We start from the raw sequence: 23,178 nt of genomic DNA on the forward strand, positions 1-23,178 counted from the left end.
CAAGAAATGAATGAAAAGGAGCATTTTCAAGACAAAACATCTACGCCGATGGTTACTAAACATTTCAAATCAGTTCAGGCACAATTATTAATCAATTGTAAACAGAAATCTTCACTTTTATGCACAGCAACTTACTTTTCTTTTTCATACATACACATTGCATTTGATTTTAAGTATTTTTTAAATGCTGTTATTGTACTTGATTCTTTTACATCTTTGTCAAGACTTTTCCATAAGTTAACTCCTTTCACAGCGACGCTTCGCTCCATAACCTTGGTTCTAAATCTGGGTTTTTTAAACATGTAGGTTCCTTTTAAATTGAAGTGGCTTGTTGTCATCTTAAACAGTCTTTAAATATTTACAGGTAATACACAGGTTGAGAGGAGCAGCTGAGGTGGGCCGTGCATCTGTTCTGGATGCCTCTTGGGCGCCTCCGTCTGGACGTGTTCCGGGCATGTCCCACCAGAAGGAGGCCCCGAGGAAGACCCAGGACACGCTGGAGGACCTGTCTCTGGGTTGGCTTGGGAACGCTTTGAATTCTTCCTGGAGGAGCTGGAGGAAGTGTCCACGGTGAAGGAAGTCTGGGAGTCCCTGCTCAGACTGCTGCCCCCGCGACCCGGCCCTGGATAAGCAGAAGAAAATGCATGGATGGAGGTCCCATGTTATGCAAAATTGACTCTTGTGAGCTTTAAGCCATGTTATAATATTGTTGCCTCCTCAAAAACTAACCTGGAGTTGTGTTTTGTTTCATTCACGTTTGAGTAATCCTGCATTATTAGTCTGTACATCTCCAAAGCTCAAAATTCTCATTCCACCTTGAGATGTCATGTAAAGGTAGTTTTCAAGTTAACAGCTCCTTTTACCTTTAGTTCAGTAGAGATTGACAACTCCAGGGCTGAAATTATCCAAATGATAAGATTTATGGAGTTTAAAAAGAGCCTAAATATGCAGGGTTTGTGTGTTAAACATGTGTGAATGAAACAAAACACAACTCCAAGTCTGTTTGTGACGAGGAAACAACATTATAACACATGAGAAAACAGTGTGATGTGGGCTTTTTAACGAAGAAGTAAACTGATGAGCCAAACATTCACTGAATCCTGAGAAAAGCACGTCTTTCCCACCCACAAATGCACAAAGCGTTCCCCTCTGCATGTTTTTCACAACATAAAACAGTCAAATGAACTGCCCTGTGCCCCGCGATTGGTCCGATCCATCAGCGGACTCGAGATCAAAAGTATCAGCCAGAGCCGGGCAAAATGGATTCTCTCGAGTTTCTCAAATCACATCAATTGCGAGGAAAACAGACTGTGACCTTGTTGCCTTTACGACTGTTTGTGAGGCTCGCTGCTAAATTTGAATGAGCGGTTTTATTTTCCTTTTGAACTTCTCTCACAGTCTCACAGTTTTCTTCGCTTTAAAAATGTGAAAAACAAAAGTAGTTCATTTTGCAGTTTGCAGTGATCCCAAGTTTAGTTTTAGTTTGTTTAGTTTATTTGACTGGGAACATGTACAGGAGCATGGATTAAAAAACAAAACAAAACAAAAAAAAAAACATCAAAAAGTTGCTTTCTATAAGACTGTAGCTCATTTCCATCTGCAGTCACCGAAACAGACAAAACAAAGATATTCCTCACTTACCTTTTCTCTCCTCTCTCTATCCCCCCTCCTCTTTTCTCTCTATCTCTGTGGTCCTCCTTCTATCTCTTCTCTTCTTCCTCGCTACCTCTATCCCTCTGTCTCGCTTTCTCCCTCTTTCTCTTTCTCTCTCTCTATCCCCCTCTCTCTCCCTGTGTCCCTTCCTTCTTCTATCTCTTCTCTGACTCTCTCCCTTTCTCACTTTCCTTCCATCACCCTGCCTCTCTTTCTCTATGCCTCTCCCTTCCTCTCTCTCTGCCTCCCTCCTTTTTCCCCCTCTTTCCCTCTGTCTCTCACTCCCTCTCTGTGCCCCTTCCTTCTTCTGTCTCTTCTCTTCTTCTCTCTACCTCCCTCCCTCCTGCCCAATCTCCCTCTGTCTCGCTCTCTCCCTCTCTCCCCTCCCTCTTTTCTCTCTCTCTCTATCCCTCTTCCTCCTTCCTTCCTCCTCTATCCACTCTCCTTCTTGTCTCCCTCTGCCTTTCTACCTCTCTGTCTCTCTTTTCTTTCTCTCCTTCCTTCCTTCTCTCTCTCTCTCTCTCTGTCTCTCTATCCCTCTCTCTCTCTGCTATCTCTTCTTTCTTCTCTCTACATCCTTCCCTTCCTCCTTCTCTACCACTCTCCCTCTCCCTCCATTTCTCCATCTATCGCTGCCTCATTCTCCCTTCTTTTCTCCCTCTCTTTCCCTCTGTCTCTCTGTCAATTTCTCTCTCCCTTCCTCCTTCTCTCCCTATACCGCTCTCTCTCTCTCTGTGTCCCTTCCTCCTTCTGTCTCTTCTCTTCTTCTCTCTACTTCCATCCCGCTCTCCCTCCCTCTCCCACTCTATCCTTCTGTCTCCCTCTCTCCCTTCCCTTTTTCTCTGTCTCTACACTCCTTCCTTCTTTTATCTCTTCTCTGACTCTCCCTCTCTCACTTTTCCTCTATCACCCCATCACCACACATCATCTCCTTTTCTGTCTCCCTCTCTCTCCCTCCTTTTCTCCCTCTCTCTCTGCCCATCTCCCTCTGCCGCTCTGTCCCTCTTTCTCTCTCTCTATCCCCCTCTCTCTGTCTATCTCTTCTCTGTCTCTCTCCCTCTCTTACTTTCCCTCCATCACCCTCCCTCTCCTTCTCTGTCTCCCACTGCCTCTCTGTCACTCCCTCCCTCTCTCGCTTTCCCTTGTTCTTCCACCCTCCTTTTCTCCCTCTCTCCTTCCCTCTTTCTCTCTCGCTTTCTCCCTCCCTCCCTCCTTTCCTCCTCTCTCTCACTCTCTTTCTATCCCTCCCTCTTTCTCTCTATCCCCCCTCTCTCTCTCTGCCCCTCCTTCCTTCGTTTATCTCTTCTATGACTCTCTCCCTTTCTTACTTTCCCTCCATCACCCTCCCCCTCTTCCTCCCTGTCTCTCTCTCTCCTCTTTCCTGTTGTCCCTCTCTCCCCGTTTGCCTCTCTATCCTTCTGTCTCTCTCCCCTCCCTCTTTCTCTCTCTCTATCTCTCTCCCTCCCTTCCTTTTTCCCTCTCTCTCCCTCTGTCTCTCTATCCCTCTCTGTGCACCTTCCTCCTTCTATCTCTTCTCTTCTCCCCCCCTCTCCTTTTCTCTCCCTCTGTCTCTCCCCCCCTCCTTCTCTCTATCCCTCTCGCTCGTGCCCCTTCTATCTGTCTCTTCTCTGTCACTCTCACTCCCTCTGCCTCTCTGTCCCTCTTTCTCTCTCCCTCCCTGTCTCTGTCCCCCATCCCTTTCTCTCTTGCCCATTCCTCCTCCTTCTATCTCTTTTCTGACTCCCTCCTCCTCTGTCTCTCTCTGCCTTTCTACCCCTCTGTCGCTCTCCCTTTTTCTCTCCCTCTTTCTATGTCTATCCCTCTCTCTGTGCCCCTTACTCCTTCTATCTCTTCTCTTCTTCTTTCTCCCTCCCTATTTCTCTCCCTCCGCCTCCCTCTCTGTCTCCCTTTCCTCTCTTTCTGTCTCTCCCCCCTCTCTCTCTCCCTCTCTGTACCCATTCCTCCTTCCCTTCTCTTCTTTTCTCTTCTCTTGTCTTCTCTCTCTCTCTCCTTTCCCTCCTTTCTCCCCTCTCTCTCTCCCTCTCTGTACCCATTCCTCCTTCTAGCTTCCTTCTCTTCTCCTCTCCTCTCTTCTCTTTCTCTCTCTCTCCCTCCGTCTTTCTCCCTCCCTGTCTCTTTCTCTCTCTATCCGTCTCTCTCTCCCTCTCTCTGTGCCCCTTCCTCCTTCTATCTCTTCTCTGACTCCCTCTCTCTCTCACTCTCCCTTACCCTCCCTCTCCTCCTCTGTCTCTCTCTGCCTTTCTACCCCTCCATCGCTCTCTCCCTCCCTTCTCTCTCCCTCTTTCTATGTCTATCCCTCTCTCTGTGCCCATTACTCCTTCTAACTCTTGTCTTTTTCTTTCTCTCTCTTTGCCTCCCTATCCCCTCTGTCTCTCCCTCCCTGTCTCCCCTTCCTCTTTCCATCTCTTCTCCATCTCTCTATCCCTCTCTCCGTCTCTCCTCCCTCTCTCTCTCCATCCTAATTATTCACAGTGACGACTTTTTCCACCCGACAGCGTTATAGGTCAGGTCTTCGGAGAGACAAGCCGTTTTTGAAGATCAGATATTAAAGCCGTACTGTGGAACATTCCGAGCAAACCAATAACGTCTCGAAAAGCAGGTGACTCCCCCTCCAAAAATAAAAGTTACAGAGCGAAGCATTACACCCCCCCCCCCTCCTCGTTAGCTGTAGTACTTTTCCTTCAGTACACACCATAACTGTGAACTGCGCGCGGTTCCAGTTCTCACACGATACGAGCGCCTCCATAAATAACATGTCAGAGCGTGTATAATAAATACTGCATGCTCCGTGTTTTTACAGTCACAAATATTTCAGCGTGTTGTACTTCGGAGGAGCCGGAGCCAGTACAAACAGAGAATCAGCTGCTTTCGAGTACAACAAAGGATCTTATATTATGACAGAGGAGATACACGGACGGCACTTCCGACGCACAAGTGTATGTAGGCTTTTTTTATCGCGGAAAAGGTGAGACGGTAATAATCTGCGTTTAAAGGTCAGCGGCGCGGTTATTCCGAGACGCTCCGTTTATCCTGCCGTATAGAAACACATGAATAAATGCTGGCTGTTTAAAGTCAACCAACACTCCGGGCAAAGCAATAACATCTCCATGGAAACAAGTAGGTAGCGGATCCTCCATTGGAAAAGTTGCGCAGTGCACCTTTAACCAGCAGATAGATGACATGCAAGTTTTTCTCATTCTCAGTACAGTATTTTTCGGACTATAAGTCACTCCGGAGTACAAGTTGCACCGGCCAAAAAATGCGTAACGAAGAAGAAAAAGACATATATAAGTCGCTCTTTTTGGGGGAAAATGTATCAAGGATCAGGAACCGACATTTCAGGCAACTTATAGTAATAGTAATTTAATAATAACATTAGAACAGAGAACAACATTTAAGAGATGAAAGCGAACTCGCACAAAATTGCTTTATCGCAGACGATGTGCTGTTATATTTGGAGGACCCATTAGTGTCCATCCCTGCATTGCTGAAATGCCTAGATGATTATGGCTCTATCTCTGGATTTAGAATAAATGAGAGTAAGTCAGAAGCCATGATGTTATGAAAATGGCCAACACAACTTGCATCTTTAAGCGTAATGATCAAGGTTTTAAAATATTTGGAGATCACACTTCCACCCAAACTTCAGTTCAAATCAAATTACAATAAATTGATTACCCAAATTAAGGCAGACTTACTAAGGTGGAGGTGCTGCCGCTGTCTCTGTTTGGTAGAATTGAACAATCAAAATGAAATGTTTTGCCAAGGCTTCTATATCTACAGTCCTTACCTGTGTGGGTTCCCAGTCACTACTCAGTTAGACAAAATGTTTTCTAAATTTATATGGCAAAATAAAAGGCCGAGAATCAGGCTAAAACTGCTGTGTGTCTCCGAGGGACAGGGGTGGAGTCTCTCTCCAAATTTTAGATACTACTACTGGGCTGCTCAACTGGCTGCCATAACACAGTGGATTTATAATGACCGGGAGGCGGATGGGTCCAAAAGAAGAAAAATTCAAAACCAGGAGTTGCTTATCTGTGTTGCCATTTCAAAGTGAACACTCTGGAAAAAACTTAAGCTTAAAAATGTGTGGATTAAGCACACTTTACGTTATGGAACTGTGTGAGAAAAAAACTTGGTGGTACAACTTGTCTTACAAGAGCCACGCCGATAGCTGGGAATATAGACTTCCAACCATCTATGTGGGACAGTGGGTTCAAAAGGTGGATGAGTAGTGGCCTAAGGACGGTTAACCAGCTTTTGAGGGCAGTAACCTAAAATCTTTTCTCAAATACAAAAACATTTTCATTACCCTCAACAGATCATTTTGTACAAATAAGGCACACATTCAGTCATGCTGAATGGGAGCAGAACCTACAGGTAGACAATACTTTTATAACAGTACAAGAAAAAATTAACATGTATCATTAATATACAGATGTTGATGAGAGATGGGGGAACACACACTGGATATCAGAGATAAATGGGAATTGGAGTTTAAATGTAGTTATTGAGGATGGGACGTGGGGGGAATGTGTGTGGTCAGCCACAAAGGTGTCAACAGTAATCTGTGGAAGGAATTTGATTGGAAGACAAAAATTAGATATTAGAACCCCATCATTTCAAGTTTCTACAAAACCATGTTATGGAGAAAGGTATCATGTCTTCTGGGATTCAGTTCTTGGTAATTATGGCAGGACATTAAATAGAAATAGATACTGCTTGTGAACTCTCTATGGACCGCTGATTTATGTACTAGGAGCACTTCAGATAATGTATGTGTAAACGATCAAAATAAGTTCTCCGTATCTTCTGATGAAACGAAAATTATAACTGTTAACAGAAAATATATCATGGAACAATAGAAACTTCAGATGAAAATGGATGTATTCTTAGAACGATGGAACATAATAACTTAAAAAAAAAAAAAAGAACAACAGACGTCACATAACATAACGTCACATATGAACAGTTCTTCAGATAAATAAACAACAGAACAGAACAAGTTTACCAAACTCTTCATCTCACTCCAAATCACTAAATCCATTCAATTCTTCATCCTCCGGAGATAAACAGAGCGCTGCTTCCTCTCCTGTGTAGCTGTCGTCAGACTCAGCATCAGTTCCAGTTAGAATTATTCTGGCCTTTCTGAATCCCAACAGGATGGTTTCTGTGTCACTGAAGTCCAGGTTTTGTCGATCCATCCAGTGACTTCCAGGAAAGTTGCATGACGGACCCTCCCGGTGTCACAAGCTTCTCGCTCACTCCAAACTTTCGTTCTGCTTCACAATTACATTATTTTGCAGATTTCGCGAGCCTGATTCATCAGTCGGTTTTAATTCGTTTCACTTTGTACAAACCGTCTGACCTCACAGCGTTGGATTTCGTTCACTCGACTGTAGGCGGGTACTTTTTATCATTTAACCAGTCGCTATTTTGTAGTCACGTATGTAATGCAGGGCTAACTGGTATATTAAGCTTTTCCCAAATCCCGTAGGAAGAAGGGCAATAACGTCTTTCCCCTTGATGAAATTCACCAAACATTCTCTTTATTCCGGCTTTAAATCATCTATCATCTAATGCAAAACCATTTACTGTATTTTGATTCCTGACCCAGTCGCTGGAGAAAAATGAAACTGAGCAGAGGCACTAGGTGACACCAGCCTGGCTAATATTTCACGACTTGCAGCTTGTAATTTGCAAAATCTGATTTTCTTTTTGGGGGCATTTGTGTTCAGTCTTCGCAGTTGTTTTTACAAGTTTGTTTAAATTGGTTATGTTAAATGTTAATATAAATGTTAAATGTTCAGTGGTACAGAAGTAATGATAAGATCGACTGACATGATACAGACAGGACAGAGGCTCTTTCTGCAGAAGAGAATTCCCCTGCTGCTGAGAAAATAGTCCCTCAACATGTGACGATTCATGCGATGCAAGGTCAGTTTTATTTCAAACATTATTTTATCAACACAGATATTTACATCGACAGTCTGGTGTAATAATAGTTTTGCTTCGTGGAGTGGGTAAGACCCAGCACCAGCGACCTCTGCAAATACAAACACTGGATGGAATATTTAAAAAACTGTCTTCACACGTTTCCGACACTCTGGCTCACTAGGAAATGAAGTCCTATGTCCAAAAAATTCCAGAATGTCCCTTTAAACGTCATATATGATGCTAAACTGACTCCTGTGAGCTTTAAGCCATGTTAGAATGTCGTTTTGTTTCATTTGCAAATGTTTGTATAATCCAAATTATTCCAGTGAAGGTGTATGGAGTTTAAAAACACAGTGAAGCACTTCCTGTATGACATCTAAGGGTGGAAGTGTTTTCTGTTTGGGAGAAGAACTCAGCCTAAACCTGCAGGATTTGTGAGTTAAACATGTGTGAATGAAACAAAACACAACACCAGGTCTGTTTGTGATGAGGAAACAACATTATAACTTGGATAAGAAAATAGCGTAACACAGACCTTTAAACAGTTTGTCTCTCATGTCCAGCGTTTTTGTAATTAAAAATAAATCAGCTTTACAATTGTTATTTACAAAAGTTATACTTGGTTTGAACATGTTAACCTCATATCTGGGGACACGTTTGAAATCTGAAATCTTGCACACTGCTCCATTAATCTCTCTCTAAAAAAAAGTAAATGACTGCAGGATTAAAAAGGGGAACGCTGAATCTGCTTTGATCATCTGATAGAAATAACACAAAACGTTAGAAATAGTGATGCAATTCTTAACACTGATTCAAATACAAATTCTTATTATGAGTTTATTTGTTACGGAGCTCGGTGGAGACGGTGAAGTTTATCCTCACCGCTGATCTGATTCGTGTCCAAACCAAACACAAAACTTTATGAAATATTTGCTTGACCGCTTCTTACTCGAGCAGTTGAATGCCTCCTCTCTTAGTCTGCTGCTGTTGTAAATCAGACTGTACTGTTACATCAGGGATCAATAATGTATCTCTCTCTGCAGCAGGTACTAAAGTATGCATTGGCTTCTTCGCATGTGTTATTGGCAGTGTTGAACGTAAAAAATTAGAAGTACTATCCTTAAGTACACATTTTAGGTATCTATACTTTACTTACCGTATGTTTTGGACTATTGAGCGCACCTGAATATAAGTCGCATCAACTATATTTGAACAAAACTTTAAAATTGTACATATATAAGCCGCATCTGAATATAAGCCGCAGGTGTCCACGTCTTCAAGAACGTTTTCGAGTTTGGGCTGTCTGCTTTTATCGCCTCTGAAAGCTTTCGTCGTCACGCTGCCATCGCCAAAATCTCACCATCAACTTGTTGATGCCGAGTTCAAGTGCAGCAGCTTTATTTTCTTCTTCAACAGCCACATCAATCAGCGTCAGTGTTGGGGAGTAACAGATTACATGTACCAGAGTTACATAATCAGAGTACAAATTATGAGTAACTGTATTCGGTTACAGTTACTGTTTCAGTGAGTGGTAATTGGATTACAGTTACTTTGTTGAAATAAATGGATTACACAGAGGTCTTTTCCTGTTTTCACATTTTGGGCTAAACCAGGACTAAACCAGGTCTAAAACCAGGTCTAAACCAGGTCTAAACTAGGACTAAACCAGGACTAAAACCAGGTCTAAACCAGGTCCAAACTACGTCTAAACCAAGTCTAAACCAGGTCTAAAACCAGGACTAAAACCAGGTCTAAACCAGGTCCAAACTACATCTAAACCAAGTCTAAACCAGGTCTAAAACCAGGTCTAAACCAGGACTAAACCAGGTCTAAAACAGGACTAAATCAGGTCTAAACCAGGTCTAAATCATGCTGTATGGTCGTGTCTCCTCGTCTTCTATCAATAATATTTTTAATACAGTTAACTAAAGTCTGGGTTTTTTATTTTCTTTTATCAGACAAAATTTCTTATGTGAAGATTTCCTTGTCTTTGCTTCTCTACAGTAAATCAAGTAATCCAAAGTATTCAGATTACGTTACTCACTTTAAGTAACTTAATGGATTCCTTTACAAACTACATTTTGGGGTATGTAATCTGTAATCTGTCGGGGACATTTTAAAAGTAACCTTCCCAACACTGCTCGGCGTTAACTTAAAAGCTGCGTTCATCAGCCGGTTTTACTTCGTTTCACTTCATATAAACCGTCTGACCTCGCAGCCTTAGATTTTGTTCGCTCGACGGTAGGTGGGTACTTTTTATCATTTAACCAATCACTGCTATTTGGTTGTGACGTATGTAATGCGCCGCTAAAGGGGCTAACTGGTATATTAAGCTTTTCCCAAATTCTGTAGGAAGAAGGACAATAATGTCTTTCCTCTTGATGAAATTCACCAAACATTCTCTTTGATCCGGCTTTAAATCCTCGATCTTGGGACTCGTTGACAACACTGAATATATGACTCTTCGCTGATTGGCTGGTGGTGGACTTGCACTTCCGGGGTTTTTGCGATTCATCTATTAAATCGTATGTATGAATGGACAATGTGCTAAACAAAAATCCGTCCATACATTAGCCGCATCGTTTTATAAGACGCAGGGTTCAAAGTGTGAGAAAAAAAATAGCGGCTTATAGTGTGGAATTTACGGTAATTACATTTTACAGTGGACACTTTTACATTTGAGAGCATGTATCTGTACTTTCTACTCCACTATATTTTTGAACAGGGCGGAAAAGTAAAAGCATTTTTTATTTTTGTCTGAGACCTGCTGAAAAGGCTGATGATTTATTTTTAACACATTTGTAGTTTGAGCAAACACAAATATACGAAAATAAAAATAGCTAAGGAAAAAATCTGATGTTTCTTTTGAACTAAATTCAGCACAAATCTGTATCAAAACCATCACATTTGAAGCTTTATTAGATCTCAAAACTGTGTGAAATGCTTTTACTTTTTACTCTTTAAGTACATTTTTAAACTGGTACTTACAGATTTTTCATGTGATACTTTTACTTGAGTATTTTCTGCTTCGGTATCTGTACTTTTACTTGAAGGTGCATTGTGTAACTTTTCTGGTGGAGGGTCCGTCAAATGCTTTTCCCCCAAGAGATGCAGATGTTTGTCTGGAGTGTTTCACAGTATGGTATTAAACCTTTCTATCTGCACGGAGACCAAACCAGACCAAGTTACAGGTCAGATCTGGGGAGAGGCCACAGTCAGAATGCCTGTTTTTCTAGGTATTTATGAGCTATAAAATGACCTGTAATTGTAAAAATGTAAAGTAGAGCAGGTTCCATATCCACAAAAACAAGCAGGTGACGGACCCTCCACCGAAAAGTTACACAATGCATCCTTTAAGCACTGTATTTTTCAGACTTTAAGTCTCTCCGGAGTATAAGTTGCACCAGCCAAAAAATGCGTAATGAAGAAGGAAAAAACATATATAAGTCGCACTGAACTAAAATCAGAGACCAGGAACCGACATTTCATGTTGAAAGGCAAGTTATAGTAATGACAATAGAACAGAGAACAACAGTTAATGTCACATATGAACAGTTCTTCAGATAAATATAGCATGAACAACAGAACAGAACAAGTTTACCAAACTCTCCATCTCACTCCAAATCACTAAATCCATTCAATTCTTCATCCTCCGGAGATAAACAGAGCGCTGCTTCCTCTTCTGTGTAGCTGTCGTCAGACTCAGCATCAGTTCCAGTTAGAATTATTCTGGCCCTTCTGAATCCCGACAGGATGGTTTCGGTTGTCACTAAAATCCAGACTTTGTCGATCCATCCAGTGACTTCCAGGAAAGTTGCACAGTGCACCCATGTTACTGTGAAGCTGTGTTCTCCACCCCTGCTTTCCCCCAGTCACTCACAAGTTTCTCGTTCACTCCAAACTTTCTTTCTGCTGCTCGATTACCTTTTTAGGCTGCATATTTCACTACTTGCAGCAGGACATTGGCTCTTTCTGAAGGAGACATGCGCAGTAGAGTGAAGTGACAGTGGTACAGGAGTAACAGGAACAGCAGATACTGACACACAAGACTAGAGCTTCTCGTGGGTGTCAGTGTGAAAGTTTTAATATATAAGTCGCACCGAAGCATAAGTCGCAAGACCACCCAAACCATGAAAAAAAGTGCGATTTATAGTTTGAAAAATACAGTACATTTTTCATGTTATATTTTTACTTTCACTTGAGTATTTTTGGCTCCAGTACCAGTAACAAAATTGAGTATTTCTTCCTCCCTTATTTATTGGGATCTTTGAGATTCGATTCACATCGCTTCAGTAGTAGTTCCTGTGTTTACATTAATTTTGAAGTCTGTTTTAATTGGACTAGACCAGTTATCCACGATCAAACAAGATCAGGCGCTCTCAAACACTGCACAAACTTCTTTCTCTGTTGTTCAAAGTTGCGCTCGCTTGACCCTTGATTTCAAAGTTATAACTGTTCCTACTGAAATGAGCCTGCGGAGTTCACGCACGGGCCATCGGATGATCTGAGGTCACGCCAGGTGGTTCTCATTCTCAAAAATAAAACACATCTTTGAAGTCATATGTCTTTTAATAACCATCCCTGTTTCCAATCCTTTTTCATAACAGTGACAACAGCTACCCACAGACACCAAAACCAAACTGGGAGCAAGAACAAACAGCCCAAAGCTAACACAAGAACTCAACTAGAACAGGCTCTGGTGCAGGGGCGGAGGAAGTGCTCAATTAGCCACTTAAAGGGCTCACGTTACGCTATTTTCTGGTCTATGTTATAAAGTTGTTTCCGCATCACAAACTAGTGGTGGAAGAAGTACTCAGTTTGGTTACTTAAGTAAAAGTAAAGATACAGGGGCAGAAAAATACGCAAGTAAAAGTTGATACTTTTACTTTTACTTGCGTACTTTTGAAAAAATCTCAAGTAAAAGTATTAAGAATTTATTTATTTAATGAGACAGGGACAGCACACAATTTTGAATTAGAATTTTGACACAATTTTAATTTTGAGTCTTCAATAGAAACAACTGAATCATTTGTGTTTTTCTTGCTGTTTTTCCTTGTGTTATTATTATTATTCTTTTGCTCAAATTATGAGCTTATTAAAAAATAGCCTTTTCATCAGGTCTCACACGAGAAAAAAATATTTTTACTTTTCAGTCTAGTTAAAAAATAAAGTTGAGTAGAAAGTACAGCAACCTGCTCTCAAAATGTTCTGAAATAAACATAAAAAGTAAGTGTAAAATGTACTTAAGTAAAGTACAGATACCTAAAAATTTTACTTTTTTTTTTTTTTAACACTGCTTTACTACTTTTAATTAATTACCTTCCTTACACCACTGTCACGAACAGATCTGGAGTTGTGTTTTGTTTCATTCACACATGTTTAACACACAAATCCTGCATGTATAAGCTGAGTTCTTCTCTCAAACAGAAAACTCTCTGTTCCACTTCATGATGTCATGTGGTAATGCAGGAAGTGCTCCACTGGATTTGTAAACTATACATACACCTTAATATTTTCAGTCCTGGAATTGCCAATCTCTGCTAATCCCGCTCTACCACTTTGTGACATCACAGGGTGGAACATTTTGAGCTTTGGAATTGTAAACAGACTAATAATTGATGAGGGAACAGCTTTAAATGCATGAGATGTCTTAAAGCTCACAAGAGTCAATTTTGCGTAATATAGGACCTTTACGAAAACGTGCAGATACTGGAGAAAAACAATACTGAAGCAAAAGTAAAAGTATCACATGAAATATCTACTGAAGTAAAAGTATTAAAGCACCCATTTAAAAATATATTTACACTAAAAAGTAAGATTTTGAGTAGTACCCACTTTAAAATGTACTCAAGATAGGGCTCATATTACACTGTTTTCTGATGTTATAATGTTGTTTCCCCATAACAAACATCCCTGCAGTTGTGTTTTGTTTCATTCTCACATGTTTCACACACAAATCACTGCAAATCCTGCATATTTAGGCTGAGTTCTTCTCTCAAACTGAAAACATCCTGTTCCACCTTGTGATGTCATGTGGCAAGGAAGTTCTCCATACACTTTCACTGGAATCATTTGGATAATTTCAGCCCTGGAATTGCCAGTTTCTACTAAACAAAAGGTAAAATGTAGCTGTCAACTTGAAAACTACCACTTCATGACATCACAAGGTGGAATATTTTGAGCTTTGGAGATGTAGACAGACTAATAATTGACGAGGGAACAGCTTTAAATGCATGAGATGTCTTAAAGCAAGAGTCAATTTTGGGCAATATAGGACCAAAGTAAAAGTATCACATGAAAAATCTACTGACGTAAAAGAATTAAAGTACCCATTTAAAAAAAAGTAACATTTTGCGTAGTACCCACTTTAAAATGTACTCAAGATAGGGTTCATATTACGTTGTTTTCTGATGTTATACTGTTGTTTCCTCATAACAAACATCCCTGGAGTTGTGTTTTGTTTCATTCACACAAGTTTAACACACAAATGAGAGTTAATTTCTCAAACAGAAAACACACTGTTCCACTTTGTGATGCCAAGTGGTAAGGAAGTGCTCCGTACACCTTCACTAGAAACATTTGTCTCAAAATCTCTAAAAACAAAATAAAGATTTACGACGGATCCTACCTGGAAAGACTGAGGGATTACCCCGACCACTTCCTCGTTTTACCACATCACAAAGTGGAACAGTGTTTTCTGTTTTGGAGAAGAACTTCCTCAATAACCTAAATACGCAGGATTTGTGTGTTAAACATGTGTGAATAAAACAAAACACAACTCCAGGTCTGTTTTCAAGGAGGAAACAACATTAGAACATAAATCAGAAAACAGCATAATATGAACCCTTTAACATGTCACGTCTGTATATCCGCTCCCTTTGTCCCGCCTCAGTAGCACTTGTCTGTAAACTGGCTGCGGGTTGCTCCAGCTGAATCCACTTTGCCGTGACTGTTCTCACACTGTACACAGCGCCGGGCCATGTGAGGGGGTGCCACTTCCTCCCCTCAGGATCAAACGCCCGGGCCCGGCAAACACGCGCACCCACCCGGCGATCCGGAACACGTGTGCGGGCCGGCAGCAGCTGTCAGTGCCCCCGCCCACCGCCGTCCGGACGCACGCCAGATGTGCCACGGATCGCACGAGAGCAGCGCTGGAACGTGACCGAGTAAAAGTAGTGGGGAGCTGCACGTAAAGGTCATATATCATGCAAAATTGACTCGCTTTAAAGGTACACATGTAACTTTTTGGTTGCGGGCATCACCTTCTTGTTTGCTCTGTCTGAAATGATTAGATTAGACTTAGATTTATTCAATTACAGGTAGTTTTATAGCTCAAAAAAAATAACTACAAAAACAGACATTCTGATTGAGATCACGAGGTAAGGAAGTTCTCCACACACCTTCACTGGTATCTTTACTAAACAAAAGATAAAATGTAGCTATTAACTTGAAAACTATCACTTCATGACATCACAAGGTGGAATATTTTGAGCTTTGAAAATGTAAACAGACTAATAATTGATGAGGTAACAGCATTAATGCAATGAGATGTCTTAAAGCTCACAAGAGTCAATTTTGTGTAATATAGGACCTTTATGTAAACATGCAAATCCTGGGGAAAAACAAGCAAAAGTAAAAGTATCACATGCAAAATCTACTAAAGTAAAAGTATTAAAGTATCCATTTAAAAGTATATTTACACTAAAAAGTAACATTTTGAGTAGTACCCACTTTAAAATATACTTAAGGTAGGGCTCATATTATGCTGTTTTCTGATGTTATAATGTTGTTTCCTCATCACAAACATCCCTGAAGTTGTGTTTTGTTTCATTCACACATGTTTTAACACACAAATCCTGCATATTTAGACTTAGTTCTTCTCTCAAATGGAAACACGGTTCCACCTTGTGATGTCATGTGGTAAGGAAGTTCTCCATACACCTTCACTGGAATCATTTGGATAATTTCAGCCCTGGAAATACCAATCTCTACTAAACAAAAGGTAAAATGTAGCTGTTAACCTGAAAACTACCACTTCACTACTGGTTTTATAGCTCGAAATATAACTACAAAAACAGACATTCTGATTGAGAGCGGGGATTGCATCTCCACAGATCTGACCTGTAACTTGATCTGGTTTAGCCTCCATGAAGACAGAAAGGTCATACTTGTCCCCGTTTACATGAGAGCTTTAATTCCGATTTAAAATAATTTAATTGGGAATAAAAATGCATTCCGCTTCAAAAAGACCATGTAAAAATTCCTAATGATTATTCAAACTTATTAAACTTATTCAGAATTAAACTTAAATCCAAATTAAGTGGGTGGTTTATTACAACGTTAAAGCTGAATTAATTTATTCTGTGATAATGTAAACGTTTATTCCTCTGAAAAATAATTTGTGATGTGAAACATTCCAGGCAAAGCAATAACATCTCCAAGGAAAAAAAACATTTGATGGACCAGAAAAGTTACACAATGCACTTTTAAGCCGTGTTAGAATGTGGTTTCCTATGAAAAACAGACCTGGAGTTGTGGTTTTGTTTCATTCACACACGTTTGAGTAACACTTTATTTTTAGTCTGTCCATCTCAGAAGCTCTGTTCCAACTTGTGATGTCATGAAGAGGGAGTTTTCAAGTTAACTTCTGTCTTTTGTCCAATAGAGACGGGACATTCCAGAGCTGAAATGATCCAAATGATTCTAGTGAAGTTGTGTGGAGTTTAAAAACACAGTGGAGCACTTCTTGTGTTCCCACATGGCATCACAAGGTGGAACTTTTACTTCATTTTAGTTTTATTTATTTAAAAGGGACAGTGCATATTCATGAACATATCCTTGTAAATACGCCAGAATTAGCCCGAATGTTTTCCATTTGAGAGAAAAACTCAGTCTAAATATACAGGGTTTGTGTGTTTATCACCATGGAAACAAGCAGGTGACGCCACTAGACCGGGTTACGACGACCCCGCTGACAGTAACCCTGCGTTCAATTATTTTCTGAACCTCGGATTTGACATCACGTCCGAGGTTGAAGCGTATTATTATGTTTTGCATGTTGGACTAAGTGGATTATGATTATGACTATTCTGTTATCTTATGAAAACGCTGCCACTTTAATTAATTTAATTTTTGAAATGTGCTCTTCATTTTATGTTATGATTTCTCTTCCGTTACAACCTCAGGGGCATTAACGCAAGTGTTTGTTCAATATTGGCCTCAACAACACCGACTACCAAACGAGATACGAGTGACTGAAATTGTAATTTAAACCACCAAAGTGTCCAAACATAATGAAAACACTTCATATTTACAAGTCACAGTGGGTGCAACCATCTTGGATTCTGACTCGTAATCCTTGCTCGGTCTACTTTTCTGCCACTGAGATCCGAGTTCCAGGAAAAGGGGTCGACAACCTCCTCGGAAAACAGATTCGGAAGACATGTACGCCTGTAATTGATTAAATGCAAGATGGTGAGTGTTGGGAAGGTTACTTTTAAAATGTATTCCCCTACACATTACAGATTAAATACCCCAAAATGTAGTTTGTAACATAATCCATTAAATTACTTAAAGTGAGTAACGTAATCTGAATACTTTAGATTACTTGATTTGCTGTAGAGAAGCAAAGATGAGGAAATCTTCACATAAGATGTTTTGTCTGCTCAAAGAAAATAAAAAGGCCAGACTTTCCTTAACCAAGTTAAAAATATTTTTGATAGAAGAGGAGGAGACACGGTTAGTCCTGTTAAATCCTGTTTTAGACCTGGTTTAGTCCTGGTTTAGACCTGGTTTTAGTCCTGGTTTAGTCCTGGTTTAGACCTAGTTTAGATCTAGTTTTAGACCTGATTTAGACCTGGTTTAGACCTGGTTTTAGTCCTGGTTTAGTCCTGGTTTAGACCTGGTTTTAGACATGGTTTATACCTGGTTTAGACATTGTTTTAGACCTGGTTTAGACCTGGTTTAAACCTGGTTTAGACCTGGTTTTAGTCCTGGTTTATTTCTGGTTTAGTCCTGGTTTATTTCTGGTTTAGTCCTGTTTTAGACCTGGTTTTAGTCCTGGTTTATACCTGGTTTTAGACCTGGTTTAGACCTGGTTTTAGACCTGATTTAGACCTGGTCTAGTGTTCGGCATTGAGTGGAACTATGGAAAAAAAAAGAAAAAGAAAAGGGATTTAGCCCAAAATGTAAAAACAGGAAAATACCACCATGTAATCCACTTATTTCAACAAAGTAACTGTAATCCAATTACCACTCACTGAAACAGTAACTGTAACCGAATACCGAATACTCTGGTACATGTAATCCGTTACTTCCCAACACTGAAGACAGTTACATTTAATGCCATAGTGAGGTACTCCAATGAGGTTCATTTGGTCTTCCGATAATTTATGTTATTAGGTTCAGACCAAGAGTTTGTTTTCATTCCTGACCGTTTCAACTGCTCCCTGCGGTCTTCCTCAGAGTGGTCACTAGGACTGGGTATCATTAAGAAGTTGTCGATACATACCTCGATACATAGGCCACGATACGATACATATCTCGATTCAGTGAGCTTTTGGTTTGATACGATTCAATACGATACATTTCTGTCAGGATTTCTGGAGCAGAGTGGAGAATCTGGCACCACTCTCGCCTCTGGTTCCACCCACTACTCATTCACCAATCAGCCTACACCTCTGCAGTTTTAAAGACCAGATCAACAGTTTATCCTCTGTGGTATCAACTACGGGCTCCAGTTCTGTTTCTTCCCTTTTTACCAGCTTTCCTACTTACTAAGTTTGTTTTTATGTTTTCCTCAGACCCGGCTTTGGACTCACCTGCATTGGACTTTTACCCCAGCCTCTGACCCGGCTCCCAGCAACCTGCACATTTTTGTAATCAATAAATCCTGTTATTTTTTTGAACTTTACGCTGTCTGCCTTTTTGATCCGCCAGTCATTATACCAATTCCAAATCGAATCGACACGGTTCAATAAAAAATAAAGGCTAAATCGTGGCTGTGACACTAAAAGTCTTCTTCTTGTGCAAAGTTCAATATGAAACACAAACATTTTAATCATCAAAAAGGTGAAAATGTCAAATGTGTTAAATGAAAGAGTTTCCTTCCACTGAACAAGCAACAAAACTGTAGCACTCTAACAAAATAATTTCGTAAAATATTCCAAAAAATACTCTTGGCAATATCGATACAGCAGCCCACGATATCGATACTGTATCATCACATTAAATTATACAATATACTGATAGTCCGATATTTTTGCACACCCATAATGGTCATGATGTTGCTGTGATGTGTCCGGTCAGCTGATTTATACAGTTTTTGGCGCTGTCTTCCTACCAGTGAAGGCAGGACGACAGCGCCATCTGCAGTCCAATTTCCTCAGGACATTATCCCAGGTATGTGAAAGTAAGGCCCCATCCACAGTAGTACGTTTTCGAGTCATTTTCAAGTCATTTTCGCTGTGGATGTAGTGTTCGTTCACACTAATCCGATGGAAAACGCCTCCAGAGACGGAACGATCTGGTGTCGCCAGCTCCCATGAATTCATCTGAGTACAGATCTGATCCGGCACATCCGATGTGGACGCCTGAAAACGTTGATACGCTGATGTAAGAGCTTTAGTTGCATCCTTATTGAGCCATGTCACTGTGACTTGCACCTTCCTGATTCGCAGGGTTTGTGACATCGGTCATGTGACACTACTGCGGAAAACAGGTTAAACAAACCATAGACAAACAGGAAACAGCGTAGGTAGAACTACTTTCACAGAACAGCAGAACATCCCCTGTCACAGAAAAACACATAAATTCGTGTCCTTTAGTCCGACAGAAGTTGACTACATCAGGGCACAAGGAGCGAGCTGTTTTTTTTTTTTGAGCTCTTAGTTTATGCAAATGAGCCATGTGGTTTTAAGTTTTGTTTCTGTAAAACGTAAACAAATGTGCACAAAGCTGTGTGGAGAGGGAAGGCTTGCGAACACAGAAACGACGTGTTTGGACACAAATAATTTCCGACACGGTGATTCATTTCAGTGTAAACGTAACCTAAAAAAGCCCCCTTGTCCCGGTTTGTACATCTCATGGTAGCGGACCCCCTCTAGAAAGTTACATAGCTAACTTTTAAAGCTCACAAAAGTCGATTTTGCGTAATAGAGGCCCTTTAAGTTCTAAATCACAAAATACCAAAGCGAAGGTACTTGAGGTTTACAACAAGCGCACAACCTTTCCCCATTTGTGATTGAGAAGTGCTTACGTATTATGTAAAATTATCAGGCTTTCAGCGAATTCATGAATTTTACCGCGAGCTTGTCTAGAGAAGGCAAAAAGCAATAATATTTCACAACATATCCACAAGCCAAACTGTATTATAATAATTATGAGTCAGACATTTGAGCTTGAGCACCTGTCCATTTGCCGAGAGAGGATGAGAATTCTCCTCACGTGAACACCATAAATCGAAATGGCTCAGGTGCAGCCAGGGGGAAATTTATGAGTCAGCCCCGAGCTCGGATCCAAGACAATCTTCACTTTTCTCTACAAACAATGACTGACAATGTTTTATAGTGCGTGTCCAGATCCTCCTTTTGGACTCAGGCGGAATCAAAATGGAGGATTTTGTGTACTTTATATCATCGGTTAAAGGTGCGCTGTGTGACTGTTCCGGTGGAGGGTCCGTCAAACGCTTTCTCTCCTCTGAGGTGTTATTGCTTTGTCTGGAATGTTTCACAGTATGGCATTAAACTTTTCTATCCTCATGGAGACCAAACCAGACCAAGTTACAGGTCAGATCTGTGGAGAGGCGACCCCGGTCACAATCAGAATGTTTTTCTAGATAATTTTGAGGTATAAAACCACCTATAATTTAATAAATATAAGTTAGAGCTGTTTAATGTTATACTGTGGAACATTTCAAGCAAGCACTGATGTATCCATAGAAACAAGCAAGTGTCGGACCCCAAAATGGACTCTTATGATGTTTTAGCCATGTTATAAAGGTGCAATAACAAACTTTTTAGTTTTACGGTTGTAGGGAGAATTATCTGTTACATAAGGGTGAGTTGTTGTACAGTTGTAGGGAGTATTATCTGTTACATAAGGATGAGTTGCACAGTTGCAGGGAGTATTATCTGTTTCATAAGGGTGAGTTGTACAATTGTAGGGAGTATTATCTGTTACATAATTGTGAGCTGCTGTACAGATGTAGGGAGTATTATCTGTTACATAAGAGTGAGTTGTACAGTTGTAGGGAGCATTATCTGTTACATAAGGCTGAGTTGCTGTATAGTTGTAGGGAGTATTATATGTTAAATCAGCCATGAAAACACTGGTCAATCTCTTTTGGTTTTAGCCCAGATTGTGTAACTATTTGTTGACGCAAAGGCTACATTACTACTACTACTACTACTACTACTACTACTACTACTACTACTACTACTACTACTACTACTACTAACTAACTATACTGAGTCAGTCTATACATTTTCCTGACCATGTCCACTTTGAATTCACTATAATTTCATCTCCAAGGACGACCATTTTGCTTTTGGTTAATTACAGTACATAGCTTTGGGCATTGGCTACTACTTGAAAGTCGTAACAAAAAACTGCTACAGGCGATTCTGGACTGGACTTTAAAGCGACCTCAAGTTTCAAATGTAAAAATGAGATGCTGCTTCTCACTGTATCAGAGAATGACGTTGTTGGTTATTAAAACGATGATGCTAATGGCGCTACGGGTAATTGCTAATGTAAGGTCATGTGATGTGTATTTTTAGTGCTGTTTTTAGCTTCGGGTTTATGGCGTGCTCCTGATTATAGCGTTAGAAAAAACCCCAAAGCACATCTGGGACGCCTGGGTTGAAAACATGTGCAGGACTGTACAGACTAGACGGATGATGGAGCTTCCTATGCACGATACAGACGGCTTTTATTTACTTCTGGATTTGTGACAGTACTTTTATTTATCCTCTTTTCTTCTTTTGTTACTATCATTTGTTATTTATAGTGTCAAGTTTAAAAGTGTACTAAAAAGTAAGAGTATTGTAATATAGCTTCAAATGTAGTGATTTTGATCATTTTTTTCAATCCATCCATTTTCTTCCACTTTATCCAGGGCCATGTCGTGGGGGCAGCAGTCTGAGCAGGGAGGCCCAGGCTTCTTTCCACACACACTTCCTCCAGCTCTTCCAGGGGGATCCCGAGGCGTTCCCAGGCCACAGAGAGACATAATTCCTCCAGTATGTCCTTGGTCTTCCCCGGGGTCTCCTTCTGGTGGGACATGCCTGGAACAACTCCCAAAGAAGGCGTCCAGGAGGCAGGAACAGATGCCTGAGCCACCTCAACTGGCTCCTCTCAGTGTGGAGGAGCAGTGGCTCTACTCCAAGCTCCTCACCCTATCTCTAAGGGAGCACCCAGGCACTTTGAGGAGGAAACTCATTTCGACCGCTTGTATCTGTGATCTTGTTCTTGTTTGTGGCCACACCAGCTTGTCAAAGCCTGATCCCGTCAGATCTCAGAAGCTAAGCAAGACTGGGCCTGGTTAGTACTTGGATTGGAGACCACTGGGAAAATCAGGTGCCACAGGGAGGCGCTAGTTGCAAAAACTGTCATTGTGTCCTTCGGTAAGACACTTCTCCCACATTGCCTGGTATGACAGTGGTGTGTGCATGAGTGATGGTGGTGATCAGAAGGGCCGATGGTGCAGATTTACAGCCTTAAGCGTTTCTGTCAATCTGCCCCAGGGCAGCTATGGCTACAATAGTAGTTTACCACCACCGGGTCTGGAGTGAATGAATAATGCTCTGTAAAGTGTCTTTGTGACATATGTCTATGAAAAGCACTATATAAAATAAAAACTTACATACTTTACTTAGTTTACTTACATACTTTATTTACATACTTACTTTACTTACTTACTTACTTACTTACTTTACTTACTTACTTACTTTACTTACTTACTTTACTTACTTACTTACTTACTTACTTTACTTACTTACTTTACTTACTTACTTTACTTACTTACTTTACTTACTTACTTTACTTACTTACTTTACTTACTTACTTTATTTACTTACTTACTTTACTTACTTTACTTACTTACTTACTTTATTTACTTACTTACTTTACTTACTTTACTTACTTACTTACTTTACTTACTTACTTACTTACTTTACTGAAGCACTATATAAAATAAAAACTTACATACTTTACTTAGTTTACTTAATACTTTATTTACATACTTACTTACTTACTTTACTTACTTACTTACTTTACTTACTTACTTTACTTACTTACTTTACTTACTTACTTACTTTACTTACTTTACTTACTTACTTTATTTACTTGCTTTATTTACTTACTTACTTTACTTACTTACTTTATTTACTTGCTTACTTTACTTACTTACTTACTTTACTTACTTACTTTACTTACTTACTTTACTTACTTTACTTACTTACTTACTTACTTACTTACCACCTGTCAATCTCATACTCCATCCTCCCCTCACTGAGGAGTTCAAGTAATTTTGTTCAAAAGAAACATTTTGTTACTTCTACTTGCTTG

At 40.2% G+C, this 23,178-nt stretch overlaps 1 pseudogene; it reads left to right on the forward strand.

Annotated features, from left to right (window-relative positions):
* Positions 1 to 22,082: 22,082 nt before the first annotated feature.
* LOC129407311 (5S ribosomal RNA) lies at positions 22,083 to 22,200 on the forward strand (annotated as a pseudogene).
* Positions 22,201 to 23,178: the final 978 nt, after the last annotated feature.

Source organism: Boleophthalmus pectinirostris, unplaced genomic scaffold (genome assembly GCF_026225935.1).
Source record: "Boleophthalmus pectinirostris isolate CB_2022bp ecotype Guang Dong unplaced genomic scaffold, ASM2622593v1 HiC_scaffold_9, whole genome shotgun sequence".
NCBI classification, from domain to species: Eukaryota; Metazoa; Chordata; class Actinopteri; order Gobiiformes; family Gobiidae; genus Boleophthalmus; species Boleophthalmus pectinirostris.